Source organism: Grampus griseus (genome assembly GCF_964374135.1).
Source record: "Grampus griseus genome assembly, chromosome: 2".
NCBI classification, from domain to species: Eukaryota; Metazoa; Chordata; class Mammalia; order Artiodactyla; family Delphinidae; genus Grampus; species Grampus griseus.
The window spans coordinates 34815457-34829725 of record NC_139018.1 but is presented as its reverse complement, the minus strand read 5'-3'; the positions used below and the strand labels follow the sequence as shown (position 1 = coordinate 34829725).

Below are 14269 nucleotides of genomic sequence, written 5' to 3'. Positions count from 1 at the left end.
CTATCAATGTGATAAACCATATTAACAAATTGAAGGAGAAAAACCATATGATCATCTCAATAGATGCAGAGAAAGCTTTTGACAAAATTCAACACCCATTTATGATAAAAACCCTGCAGAAAGTAGGCATAGAGGGAACTTTCCTCAACATAATAAAGGCCATATATGACAAGCCCACAGCAAACATCATCCTCAATGGTGAAAAACTGAAAGCATTTCCACTAAGATCAGGAACAAGACAAGGTTGCCCACTCTCACCACTCTTATTCAACATAGTTTTGGAAGTTTTAGCCACAGCAATCAGAGAAGAAAAGGAAATAAAAGGAATCCAAATCGGAAAAGAAGAAGTAAAGCTGTCACTGTTTGCAGATGACATGATCCTATACATAGAGAACCCTAAAGATGCTACCAGAAAACTACTAGAGCTAATCAATGAATTTGGTAAAGTGGCAGGATACAAAATTAATGCACAGAAATCTCTGGCATTCCTATATACTAATGATGAAAAATCTGAAAGTGAAATCAAGAAAACACTCCCATTTACCATTGCAACAAAAAGAATAAAATATCTAGGAATAAACCTACCTAAGGAGACAAAAGACCTGTATGCAGAAAATTATAAGACACTGATGAAAAAAATTAAAGATGATACAAATAGATGGAGAGATATACCATGTTCTTGGATTGGAAGAATCAACATTGTGAAAATGACTCTACTACCCAAAGCAATCTATAGATTCAATGCAATCCCTATCAAACTACCACTGGCATTTTTCACAGAACTAGAACAAAAAATTTCACAATTTGTATGGAAACACAAAAGACCCCGAATAGCCAAAGCAATCTTGAGAACGAAAGAAGGAACTGGAGGAATCAGGCTCCCTGACTTCAGACTATACTACAAAGCTACAGTTATCAAGACGGTATGGTACTGGCACAAAAACAGAAAGACAGATCAATGGAACAGGATAGAAAGCCCAGAGATAAACCCATGCACATATGGACACCTTATCTTTGATAAAGGTGGCAGTAATGTACAGTGGAGAAAGGACAGCCTCTTCAATAAGTGGTGCTGGGAAAACTGGACAGGTACATGTAAAAGTATGAGATTAGATCACTCCCTAACACCATACACAAAAATAAGCTCAAAATGGATTAAAGACCTAAATGTAAGGCCAGAAACTATCAAACTCTTAGAGGAAAACATAGGCAGAACACTCTATGACATAAATCACAGCAAGATCCTTTCTGACCCACCTCCTAGAGTAATGGAAATAAAAACAAAAATAAACAAATGGGACCTAATGAAACTTCAAAGCTTTTGCACAGCAAAGGAAACCATAAACAAGACCAAAAGACAACCCTCAGAATGGGAGAAAATATTTGCAAATGAAGCAACCGACAAAGGATTAATCTCCAAAATTTACAAGCAGCTCATGCAGCTCAATAACAAGAAAACAAACAACCCAATCCAAAAATGGGCAGAAGACCTAAATAGACATTTCTCCAAAGAAGATATACAGACTGCCAACAAACACATGAAAGAATGCTCAACATCATTAATCATTAGAGAAATGCAAATCAAAACTACAATGAGATATCATCTCACACCAGTCAGAATGGCCATCATCAAAAAATCTAGAAACAATAAATGCTGGAGAGGGTGTGGAGAAAAGGGAACACTCTTGCACTGCTGGTGGGAATGTGAATTGGTTCAGCCACTATGGAGAACAGTATGGAGGTTCCTTAAAAAACTACAAATAGAACTACCATATGACCCAGCAATCCCACTACTGGGCATATACCCTGAGAAAACCAAAATTCAAAAAGAGTCATGTACCAAAATGTTCATTGCAGCTCTATTTACAATAGCCCGGAGATGGAAACAACCTAAGTGCCCGTCATCGGATGAATGGATAAAGAAGATGTGGCACATATATACAATGGAATATTACTCAGCCATAAAAAGAAACGAAATTGAGCTATTTGTAATGAGGTGGATAGACCTAGAGTCTGTCATACAGAGTGAAGTAAGTCAGAAAGAAAAAGACAAATACCGTATGCTAACACATATATATGGAATTTAAGAATAAAAATGTCATGAAGAACCTAGGGGTAAAGCAGGAATAAAGACGCAGACCTCCTAGAGAACGGACTTGAGGTTATGGGGAGGGGGAAGGGTGAGCTGTGACAGGGCGAGAGAGAGTCATGGACATATACACACTAACAAACGTAGTAAGGTAGATAGCTAGTGGGAAGCAGCCGCATGGCACAGGGATATTGGCTCGGTGCTTTGTGACAGCCTGGAGGGGTGGGATAGGGAGGGTGGGAGGGAGGGAGACGCAACAGGGAAGACATATGGGAACATATGTTTATGTATGACTGATTCACTTTGTTATAAAGCAGAAACTAACACACCATTGTAAAGCAATTATACCCCAATAAAGATGTTAAAAAAAAAAAAAAGAATCCCCATCCCCTTTAGCTATCAGCCTCCTCCTGTCCCCGCAGCCCACCATTCAGCCTTAAGCAACCATTAGCCTACTTTTTATCTCTATGGATTTGCCTATTCTGGACATTTCACATAATGGGATCATATAATATGTGGTCTTTTGTTACTGGCTTTTTCTACCTAGAATAATATTTTCAAAGTTCATCCATGTTGTAGCATGTATCAATATCTCATTCCTTTTTAAAATATTACTGTAGTAAAAAAAACATATAAAATAAAGTTTATCATCTTAGCCATTACAGTTCAGTGGCATTAAGTACATTCACATTGTTGTGAAACATATCTCCAAAAGTTTTTCATACTGGATACCTGAAACTCTTTACCCATTAAACAACTCCCTTTTTCCTCCTCATCCCAGCCCCTGGTAACCACCACTCTACTTATTATTTCTAATAATTTGACTATTTTAGATATGTTATATAAGTGCAGTCATACAGTATTTGTCTTTTTGTGGCTAGCTTATATCACTTAGTATAATGTCCTCAAGGTCTGTTCATGTTGTGCCATGTGACAGTATTTAGATATATACACCACATTTGTTAATCCATTCATCTGTTGATGGACATTTGGGATGCTTCCAACTGTTGACTATTATGAATAGCCATACTATATGAACATGGGTGTACAAATATCTCTTCAAGACCCTGCTTTCAATTCTTTGGGATATATACTCAGAAGTGAGATTGATGGATCATATGGTAGGTCTATTTTTAATTTTCTGAGGAAACTTCTTCTGTTTTCCATGCTGGTTGCACTATTCTACAATCCTACCAACATTACATAAGGATTCCAGTTTTTCTACATTCTCATCAACACTTTTTATTTTCTGATTTTTTGATAGTAGCCAATTTATGGATGTGGGGTGATATCTCATTTTGATTTACATTTTCCTGATAATTAGTGATGTTGAGCATCTTTTCATAAGTTTATTAGCTATTCATACATCTTTAGAGAAATGTCTATTCAAGTCCTTTCCCATTTTTAAAAATTTTTTAATTTTAGTTAATTTGTAATGTTCTGTTAGTTTCAAGTGCACAGCAAAGTGATTCAGATATATATATATATGTGTATATATATATATTCAGATATGTGTGTATATTCTTTTTCAGATTCTTTTCCATTATAGGTAATTAAAAGATATTGAGTATAGTTCCCTTTGCTATATAGTAGGTCCTTGTTGTTTACCTGTTTTATGTGTAGGAGTGTGTATACGTTAATCCCAAACTCCTAATTTATCTCTCCCCCCACCTGCTATCCCCTTTGGTAACCATAACTTTGTTTTCTATGTGAGTCTATTTTAGTTTTGTAAATAAGTTTATTTGTATCATTTTTTTAGAGTCCACATATAAGTGGTATCATATGATATTTGTCTTTCTCTGAATGACTTACTTCACTTAATGTGATAATCTCTAGGTCCATCCATGTTACTGCGAATGGCATCATTTCATTCTTTTTTTTTTTTTTTTTTTTTGTGGTACGCGGGCCTCTCACTGTTGTGGCCTCTCCCGTTGCAGAGCACAGGCTCTGGACGCGCATGCTCAGCGGCCATGGCTCACGGGCCCAGCTGCTCCGCGGCATGTGGGATCTTCCCGGACCGGGGCACGAACCCGTGTCCCCTGCATCGGCAGGCGGACTCTCAACTTCTGCGCCACCAGAGAAGCCCCATTTCATTCTTTTTTAAGGCTGAGTAATATTCCATTGTGTATATACACCACTTCTTTATCCACTCATCTGTTGATGGACGTTTGGGTTTCTTCCATGTCTTGGCTATTGTAAATAGTGCTTCTATGGATATTGGGGTGCATGTATCTTTTTGAATCAGAGTTTTCTCTGGATATATGCCCGGGAATGGGATTGCAGGATCATATGGTAACTCTTATTTTTAGTTTTTTAAGGAACCTCCATACTGTTCTCCACAGTGACTGCACCAATTTACATTCCAACCAACAGTGTAATTGGGTTCCTTTTTCTCCACACCCTCTCCAGCATTTATTATTTGTAGACTTTTTAATGATGGCCATTCTGACTGATATGAGATGATACGTCATTGTAGTTTTGATTTGCATTTCTCTAATAGTTAGTGATATTGAGAATCTTTTCATGTGCCCATTGACCATCTGCATGTCTTTTGTAAAGCAATGTCTGTTTAGATCTTCTTCCTATTTTTTGATCAAGTTGTTCAGTTTTGTTTTTTTTTATATTAAGCTGTTTGAGCTGTTTGTATATTTTGGAAATTAATCCCTTGTCAGTAGCATCATTTGCAAATATTTTCTCCCAGTCCATGGCTTGTCTTTTTGTTTTGTTTATGGTTTCCTTTGCTGTGCAAAAGCTTTTAAGTTTAATTAGGTCCCATTTGTTTATTTTTCTTTTTATTTCCATTACTCTAGAAGACGGATCCAAAAAAATATTGTTGTGATTTGTGTCAAAGAATGTTCTGCCTGTGTTTTCCTCTAGGAGTTTTATAGTATCTGATCTTACATTTAGGTCTTTAATCCATTTTGAGTTTATTTTTGTATGCAGTGTTAGAGAATGTTCCAATTCCATTCTGTTACAAGTGGTTTCCCAGCACCACTTGTTAAAGAGACCATCTTTTCTCCATTGTATATTCTACCTCCTCCATGGTAGAGTAATAGACCATAAGTGTGTGTGTTTATTTCTGGGCTTTCTATCCTGTTCCATTTATCTATAAGTCTGCTTTTTGGGCCAGTACCATACTGTTTTGATTACTGTAGCTTTGTAGTATAGTCTGATGTCAGGGATCTTGATTCCTTCAGCTCCGTTCTTCTTTCTGAAGGTGGTTTTGGCTATTTGGGGTCTTTTGTGTTTCCATACAAATTTTTCAATTTTTTGTTCTAGTTATGTGAAAAATACCATTGGTAATTTGATAGGGATTGCATTAAATCCATAGATTGCCTTGGGTAGTATGATAATTTTAACAATACTGATTCTTCCAATCCAAGAATACGATACATCTTTCCATCTGTTTGTGTCATCTTCAGTTTCTTTCATCAGTGTCTTATAGTTTTCAGAGTACAGTCGCTTGCCTCCTTAGGTAGGTTATTCCTAGGTATTTTATTCTTTTTGATGTGATGGTTTCCTTAATTTCTCTTTCTGATCTTTCATTGTTAAGTGTATTAGACATGCAACAGATTTCTGTATATTAATTTTGTACCTAGCAACTATACTGAATTCATTGATGAGCTCTAGTAGTTTTCTGGTAGCATCTTTAGGATATTCTATGTATAGCATCATGTCATCTGCAAACAATGACAGTTTTACTTCTTTCCCAGTTTGGATTCCTTTTATCTCTCTTTTTTTCTCTGTTTGCTGTGGCTAGGACTTCCAAAACTATGTTGAATAAAAGTGGCCAGAGTGGTCATTCTTGTCTTGTTCCTGATCTTAGAGGAAATGCTTTCAGCTTTTCACCACTGAGTGTGATGTTAGCTGTGGGTTTCTCATAGATGGCCTTTATTATGTTGAGGTATGTTCCGTCTGTGCCCACTTCTGGAGTTTTTATCATAAATGGATGGTGAATTTTATCAAAAGCTTTTTTCTGCATCTGTTGAGATAATCATATGGTTTTTATTCTTCACTTTGTTAATGTGGTGTATCACATTGATTGATTTGCAGATACTGAAAAATCCTTGCATCCCTGGGATAAATCCCACTTGATCATGGTGTATGATCCTTTTAGTGTATTGTTGGAGTCAGTTTGCTAGTATTTTCTTGAGGATTTCTGCATCTATGTGCATCAGTGATATCGGCCTATAATTTTCTTTTTTTGTGATATCTTTGTGTGGTTTTGGTATCAAGGTTATGGTGGCCTCATAGAATGAGTTCGGAAGTGTTCCTTCCTCTGCAATTTTTGGAATAGCTTCAGAAGGATGGGTGTTAACTCTTCTTTGGTCATCTTTACGATGATTACCATGAACACTTTCTCGGGTAGATTGACTCTCTCCACATCACTTAGTGCTTCTTCTGGGGTTTTATCTTGTTCCTTTGTCTGAAACATCTTCCTCTGTTGCTTCATTTTGTCTAAATTGCTATTTGTATTTTTATATATGTGGTAGATTGGTTACGTTTCTTGACCTTTGAGAAGTGGCCCTCGGTAGGAGATGTCCTATGTGTCCCAGCAGTGCACTCCCTTCTTGTCACCCAAGGGCCAGGGGCCAGCTGGTCTGTATCTGACCTTTGTTCGTGGACTCGATATGCAGGTTGCAGGACTGTAGTTTTCTTGCCTCTGGTGTCTGTCCCCTGGTAGATGAGGATTGTCTAGAGGCTTGTGCAGGCTTCCTGGCAGGAAGAGTTGGTGCCTGCCCCCTGATGGCTGGAGCTGGGTCTTGGTCTTCTGGGGGGCAGAGCCATGCTTAGGGACGTGTCTAGAGGTGGCTGTGGGCTCAGGAAGTCTTTAGGCAGCCTGTCTGCTGATGGGTGCAGCTGTGTCCTTATCCAGTTTGTTGTTTGGCCTGAGGCATCCCAGCACTGGAGCCTACATGCTGTTGGTGGGGCCAGGTCTTGGTGGCAAAATGTCAGCCTCCAGGAGAGCTCACACAGATGAATCCTCCCCGATATGTCCTCCACCAGTGTCTCTGTCCCCAAGGTGGGCTATAGTCACCCCTTGCCTCCCCAGGATACCTTCCAAGACCAGCAGGTATGTCTGGCTCAGGTTCCTATCAAATTACTGCTTTTGTCTTTAGTCCTGGTGTGTGTGAGATTTTGTGTGTGCCCTTTAAGAGTGAAGTCTCTCTAACACAACACTGTGAAGCAATTATACTCCAATAAAGATGTATTAAAAAAAAAAAAAAGAGTGAAGTCTCTATTTCTCCCAATCCTGTGGAGCTCCTGCAGTCAAGCCCCACTGGCCTTCAAAGCCAAGTGCTCTGGGGGCTCCTATTCCTGGTGCCTTTCCCATTTTTAATTGGGTTATTAGATCTGTTTGTTTTTGAGTTGTAGAATTTCTTTATGTATTCAGGAGATTAACCCCTTATCAGATATATGATTTGCAGATATTTCTCCCATTTTGAAGTTTGCCTTTTCACTCTGTTGATAGTATCCTTTGATGCACAAGAGTTTTTAAGTTTGATGTTGTCCGCTGTGTCTAGTTTTGCTTTAGTTGCCTGTGCTTTTGTTGTCATATTCAAGAAATCATTGCCAAATCCAATGTCATGAAGCCTTTCCTCAGTGTTTTCTTCTAAGAGTTTTATAGTTGTTGGTTTTACATTTAGGTCTTTAATCTTTTTTGAGTTAAGTTTTGTATATGGTGGAAGATAAAAGAGTCCAGCTTCATTCTTTCAAATGTGGCTATCCAGTTTTCCCAACATCATTTTTTGAAAAGGTTATCTTTTCCCTGTTGATTGGTCTTGATATCCTTGTCAAAGGTCATTTGACCATATACATGAGTGTTTATTTCTGTGCTCTCTATTCTATTCCGTTTGTTTTAGACAGGGTTCTCCAGAGAAACAGAACCAACAGAATATATATAGGAAGAGATTTATTATGAGGAATTGACTCACATGATTATGGAGGCTGAGAAGTCCCATGATTTGCCATCTGCAAGCTGGCGACCCAGGAAAGCTGGTGTTATAATTCCAGTCCAAGTCCAAAAGGCTGCAAACCAAGGGAGTTGATATAAAGCCCATCCAAGGGCAAGAGAAGACCAACGTCCCAGGTCAAACAGGCAGGCAGAAAGCAAAAGGGACAATTTTTTTCCTCCACCTTTTTGTTCTATTCAGATGCCCAGTGGATAGAATGATGCCACCCACAATGGGGAGGGCAATATACTATATTGATTCCACCAATTCAAATACTAATCTCATCTGGAAAAACTCTCACAGACACACCCAGAAATAATGTTTAATCTAGGTATCTCATGGCCAGTGAAGATGACACATAAAATTAACTATCAAACCATTAGTCTATTTGTCTGTCTTTATGCTGGTGCCACTCTGTTTTTCTTACTGTAGCTTTGTAATATATTATAAAATCAGGAAGTGTGAGTCTTACAACTTTGCTTTCTTTATAATCGTTTTGGCTGCTCGGGGTCTCTTGAGATTCCATATGAATTTTAGGATGAATTTTTCTATTTCTGCAAAAAATGCCATTTGCATTTTTATTGAGATTACATTGAATCCATAGGTGGTTTTAGATGGCATGGGCACTAAGAATATTACGTCTTTCAATCCATGAACAAAGGGTGTCTTTCCATTTATTTGTATCTTTTTTATAATTTCTTTTCAGCAATGTTTTATAGTTCCCATTAATACCTCACTCCTTTTTATGGCCAAGTAATATTTCATTTTATGTATATACCATGTTTTATTTATCCATTCATCAATTGATGGACTGTTGGATTGTTTCCATCTTTTGACTGTTAATGAATACTGCTGCAATTCGTATTTGTGTACAGGTTTTTGCATGGACATATGTTTTCATTTCTCTTGGATTTGTCCTTGCCTTTTAAGAAGAACTGAATTTAAGTAATAGCAGAGACTCTTCTGGAAGCCTAGGCTGCTATAAGTCATTTTAAATATAACCTGTGTTTGTTGCTTTGATTAACCATAAAGGAAAAATACAGTTCTCTTTCTTCAGAATCTTAAGAAACCAAACACACACTTTTCTCACACTCACCACCTTGAGAACTCTTACACACAATTTTGCAAATACTTGCTGATATATTACTAACTGAATATACAAGAGTAGTAATCAGAAGGGCAATAATCAAGGAGAACCTACTGTCTTAAATGGGGTCTTGAAATAGGTGATAGACATTTATTGATAACAAAAAGGAAGATGATAGTCCAGGTTTAGGAAAGTCATGACTGTAAGCATGGAGGTGAGCATCCATTACACACACAAAAAATGACTTGCTTAGAGGAGTCTAAGTGGGAAATAATGAGAGTAGAAGTTAGCAAGATGTCCTTCTCCATTTTATGTATTCTCTGGATGAAGTTGGTTGTATTTGATTGATATGACCTTTTTCTCTATTTACCTGACATTTCTTTCCCTCCTTAGTTCTAATCATTAACGTACTCAATCATTGACTCAGTCATTCAACAAACATTTACTGGGTACCTTTTAAGTATCAAGCACTGTGCTTGGTACTGGGGATACAATGATGGGTGAGATATGCTGTGACAACAAGGAATTCACAACCTGATGGAGAAGTCAAGATAGTTTCACAAACAACCGTAATGTAATGTGGAAAGTGTACCATAACAGATGGATACAAATGTTTTAAGAATATGAAGACTAAGTACAATCCCTCCAAACTATTCTGTATCTTGTCACTAGGCAAGCTCATAAAACGTTCCATTATCTCTGAAGAGACTTAAACACTGCTGGGAGGTTAACTTGAAGTCATTACTCTGCTTAAAAATCCTACATTGGATTCCCATTTTCATAAGATTCAGTTTAAACTCCCTCGATCCTGCTTCCGTTGTCTAAAATGTCCCCTCCTTTCTCCTACTTGATTCTTACTTCAAACTGTGAAACTCAGCATAGATACCTCATCTAGGAAGATTTTCTTGATGTTCCACAAATTGTTGGTTAGGTGGTTTTTTCTGTATGCTTCCGATATTGCCCTGATCATATATCTGTCACTGCCCATATCATACTATCTTTTAATCATATTTTTATTTTTCCATATCCCCCTCTCTCACATGCACTGTTACATGTGAATTCCTTGAGGAAATCAGCCAGGTCTTACTAGTATTTTTGTCCCCAGTGTCTAGCGTATAGTAGGTTCCCGGTGTTTGATGAATGGATAAATAAATTGGTCAATGAACTAACTTTTCCTGTTTAGAGACAGAAGGCCAAAGACATGACATCTGAGCTGAAACTTAAAGGTTGCCTAAGATTCACTAGGGGGAGAAAAGAAGAAGGAAAAAAGGTATTGCTGTCCAAGGCAACATTATTTGCAATGGCATAGAAATAAGAAAAAGCCCACCATGTTTAAGATGTGGCAAATCATTCTTTGTGTCAGAAACTGGACACTTGTCAAAAATAAAGTTCAATCTCAGTATAAACATTTTCAAATTACGCTAGGCAAGTCTTATGCTAGCACTACAGAATTCTTAAAATAGGATCTGTGTATTATTTTGTAGCCTAATGAAGCTTGGGTAGATTGTAGCATTTAAATAACTCGCTTATAGGATGTAAAGAAAAGGGAACTTCCTCGTCCACTGTTGGTGGGAATGTAAATTGGTACAGCCTCTGTGGAAAATAGGATGGAAGTTTCTCAAAAAACTTAAAACAGAACTACCATATGACCCAGCAATTTCACTCCTGGGTATATATCCAAAAAAGCAAAAACACTAATTCGAAAAGATACATGCACCCCAGTGTTCATGGCAGATACATGCACCCCAGTGTTCATGGCAGCATTATATATGATTGCCAAGATATGTAAGCAGCCTAACTGTCCATCAGGAGATGAACAAATGAAGAAGATGTTACACACACACACACACACACACACACACACACACACACACACACACACTGGACCACTACTCAGCCATAAAAAAAGAATGAAATTTTGCCATTTGCAGCAACATGAATAGACTTGGAGGGCATTATGCTAAGTGAAGTAAGTTAGAGAAAGACAAATACTGTATGATATCACTTATATGCAGCATCTAAGAAATACAACAAATTAGTGAATATAATAAAAAAGAAGCAGACTCACAGATGTAGAGAACAAGCTAGAGGTTACCAGGGTGGAGAGGAAAGAAGGAAGGGGCAAGTTAGGGGTAGGGGAGTAAGAGGTACAAATTATTAGGTATAAAATAAGCTACAATCATATATTATACAACACAGAGAATATAGCCAATATTTTGTAATAACTATAAGGGGAGTATAAGCTTTAAAAATTGTAAACCACTATATTGTACACCTGTAACTTATAGAACATTTAAAGCAACTATACTTCAATAAATAATTAAATAAACTCACTTATTCTTGTCATATGTACATCTTCTCAATCCAGAGTTATTATTTGAGCCTCCTCAGATTTGAGGGCTATTTCTTAGTGTTTATGTGTATGGTAGGATGGGGGTAGGGGGTCAATTATTATTGGAAACTTACGGAACAGAGTTTTTACTTTAGTTTCCAGAATCTAATTTTGTCAAATTATGATTGAGTAGACTCTATACCTTAGGAACCCTCCAGAGTGGAATTGCACAGTGAGATATATGAGTAACTCAGGCATTAAAGGGAGAAATCAAGTCAGCTGATACTCTTTTCTCTAAATTGGCTGTCAATGAGAACTTAGTTAACTTGTGTTAAGCCACTACGATATCTACAACTGTCAGTATCAATAGTCTTTCATACTTAGCATACTAAGCGTTCAACCTCTTTCTTTCTGGAATACAGGAATAAAAAGAGCCATCATGAGCATGTATCACTTCTCTTGGGCTACTGGCAAGGACTTAGGAAGGAAAAATAACATGTGCTAGCTGTTGATGCCATCAGTTCTTTGTAGTTTTTGTGATGGTGGTAACACATACATAAAATAAGATTTACCATTTTAATTGTGTTTAACCGTACAGTTCAGTGACATTAAATACATTTACATTATTCTGCAGCTATCATTACCATCCATCTCCAAAACGTTTTCATCTCCCCACACTGAAACTCCATACTCATTAAAAAATAACTTCCTATTCCTCCCTCTCCCCAACCCATGGCAACCACCATTCTACTTTTTGATACTATGATTTCGATTTTGAATATTCTGTATACCTCATATAAGTGGAATCATACAATATTTCTCCTTTTGTGACTGGCTTATTTCACTTATTTTCACTTATTTTATAATGTCTTCAAGTTTCATCCATATTATGGCATATGTCAGAATTTCCTTCCTTTTTAAGGCTGAATAATATTCTTAAATGTACATACTACATTTTGTTTATCCATTCATCTGTCAGTAGACACTTGGGTTACTTCCACTTTTTGACTACTGTATTGTGAATAATGCTGCTATAAAAATAGTGCACAAATATCTGTTCAAGTCTCTGCTGTTAATTCTTTTGAATATATACCTAGAAGTGGAATTGCTGGATTATATGGTAATTCTATGTTTAATTTTTTGAGGAATCACCTTGTAGCTTTTTTAAACGTCAGAGAAACAGAGGAAGAGCTGTACATGGAGAGTATGTAGCTATTGCCATTGTAGTAATGATTGATGCTCTAAGATCTAAATTTCAGTCCTACCTTAGCCACCTGTGAAATATATGACCTTGGATAAGTTACTTACCCTGTTTAAATTTCTCTTTTTTCATCTGTAAAATGAATATAATAATGCTTTACTAGATTTTTAAAGGATTAAATGAGATTATATATGTATATGATATTACTTAGTAACTTATAAAATGCTATATAAACATTTACTAGATTAACCGCACCAGCTGCCAGAAAAACTCAGCTCTGGCGCTATATTTGATTATTAACCACTGTTACTGAGCTATTCCAAATCCCAGAAAATTATTCTCTTAGGATCTGAACTGGCATAACACTTATATTTTCATTCGGCACACCAGACCAGAATAGTTTCAGATAAGGAGCTACCCCAGGTAGTTTATTGTGACCCTGGACAGATGTCATGGGGCTCAGTACCAGAGACTGCCTTATAGCTTCAGGTTCATTTGGGAGTTAATGTTGTATATGTGAATACAAACCAGACCCTCTGGTCCTACCACTTCCCTGGTCTTACAAAGTATGGTCCATAGCTACAGAATAGTTTCAATCTCCTGGGAGTACCTACAGCTAGAATCTGCTAAGAAGTTCTCCCTTCCAATTCAGGTGTCACTTTCCTTAAAAAGAAAGAGTCACTATCACTATCACTGTGGATCAGAGTACAAAATTTATAATCTGTCTGTCCTTACTTCTTTGTCCTGGAATCTGGAAACCAGAGGCTCTAGGTGGCTAAGAAGGACAAAGCTAAAAACAAAAAAGAAACAAACAAAAAAAGACTCATCCAGCTCTGGAAACAATGGAATTTTCTAAATCTATACAAACATCTTATGTAAATCAAGTTCTATATTACTTACAGTCTTTGGAGAGAAGCTTGATTTTTTTTCCTCCTCCTCTTCTTCCTTCTCTATCTCCTATTAATTATTCTGTTACTTCTTTAGAATAATAACAATAGTAATAATAATAATAAGGACAGATTCTGACTAGAGGGTTTAAGGAATTGGTCATGACTCTTGAAACTTTTATTCTTTTTGGCACTAAATCAAACTTCTGAGCTGTAACCAAATGTGATTGTCATCCAGAGTGGATGAATAGTGGTTTGAATAGTCACTTCACACAATAGATCAATGGTGCTCTTCTTATAGTCACTAATTTTTTTTAGGTTAATAAAGGCAAAATTTTGGCTAAAGTTAAAATAGAATAATAAGGAAGCTCCTTTCTTTTCTTTACTTTTCTCTTCTAAAGGAAAAAAAGCTCTAAAAATTATATGTGATCATTGTAGAAAACTTGGAAATTTTCAGAAAATTATAGCAAAGGGTATAAAATTATACATAATTCTAACATACTGCAGTAAACAAATACTTTATATTTTCATGTATGCCTTTCTCATCTTTTTCTATTGCTCTATATACATATATCTTAACATAGTTAGGATTATACATTGTATATACAGTTCTGCATGTTTTTAAAATGTATGTCATAAGAATTTTCCTGTCAGTGAATATTTTTCATAAATATTACTTTAGCCTGTATAATATTTTATCATAAGGATACATCATTGTT

At 36.7% G+C, this 14269-nt stretch overlaps 1 protein-coding gene across 6 annotated transcripts in view; it reads left to right on the top strand.

The window, feature by feature from the left end:
- The window catches only part of GPHN (gephyrin), a 627058-nt gene that overhangs the window by 509348 nt on the left and 103441 nt on the right, over window positions 1-14269 (top strand). The gene's annotated exons all lie outside the window — the stretch shown is intronic.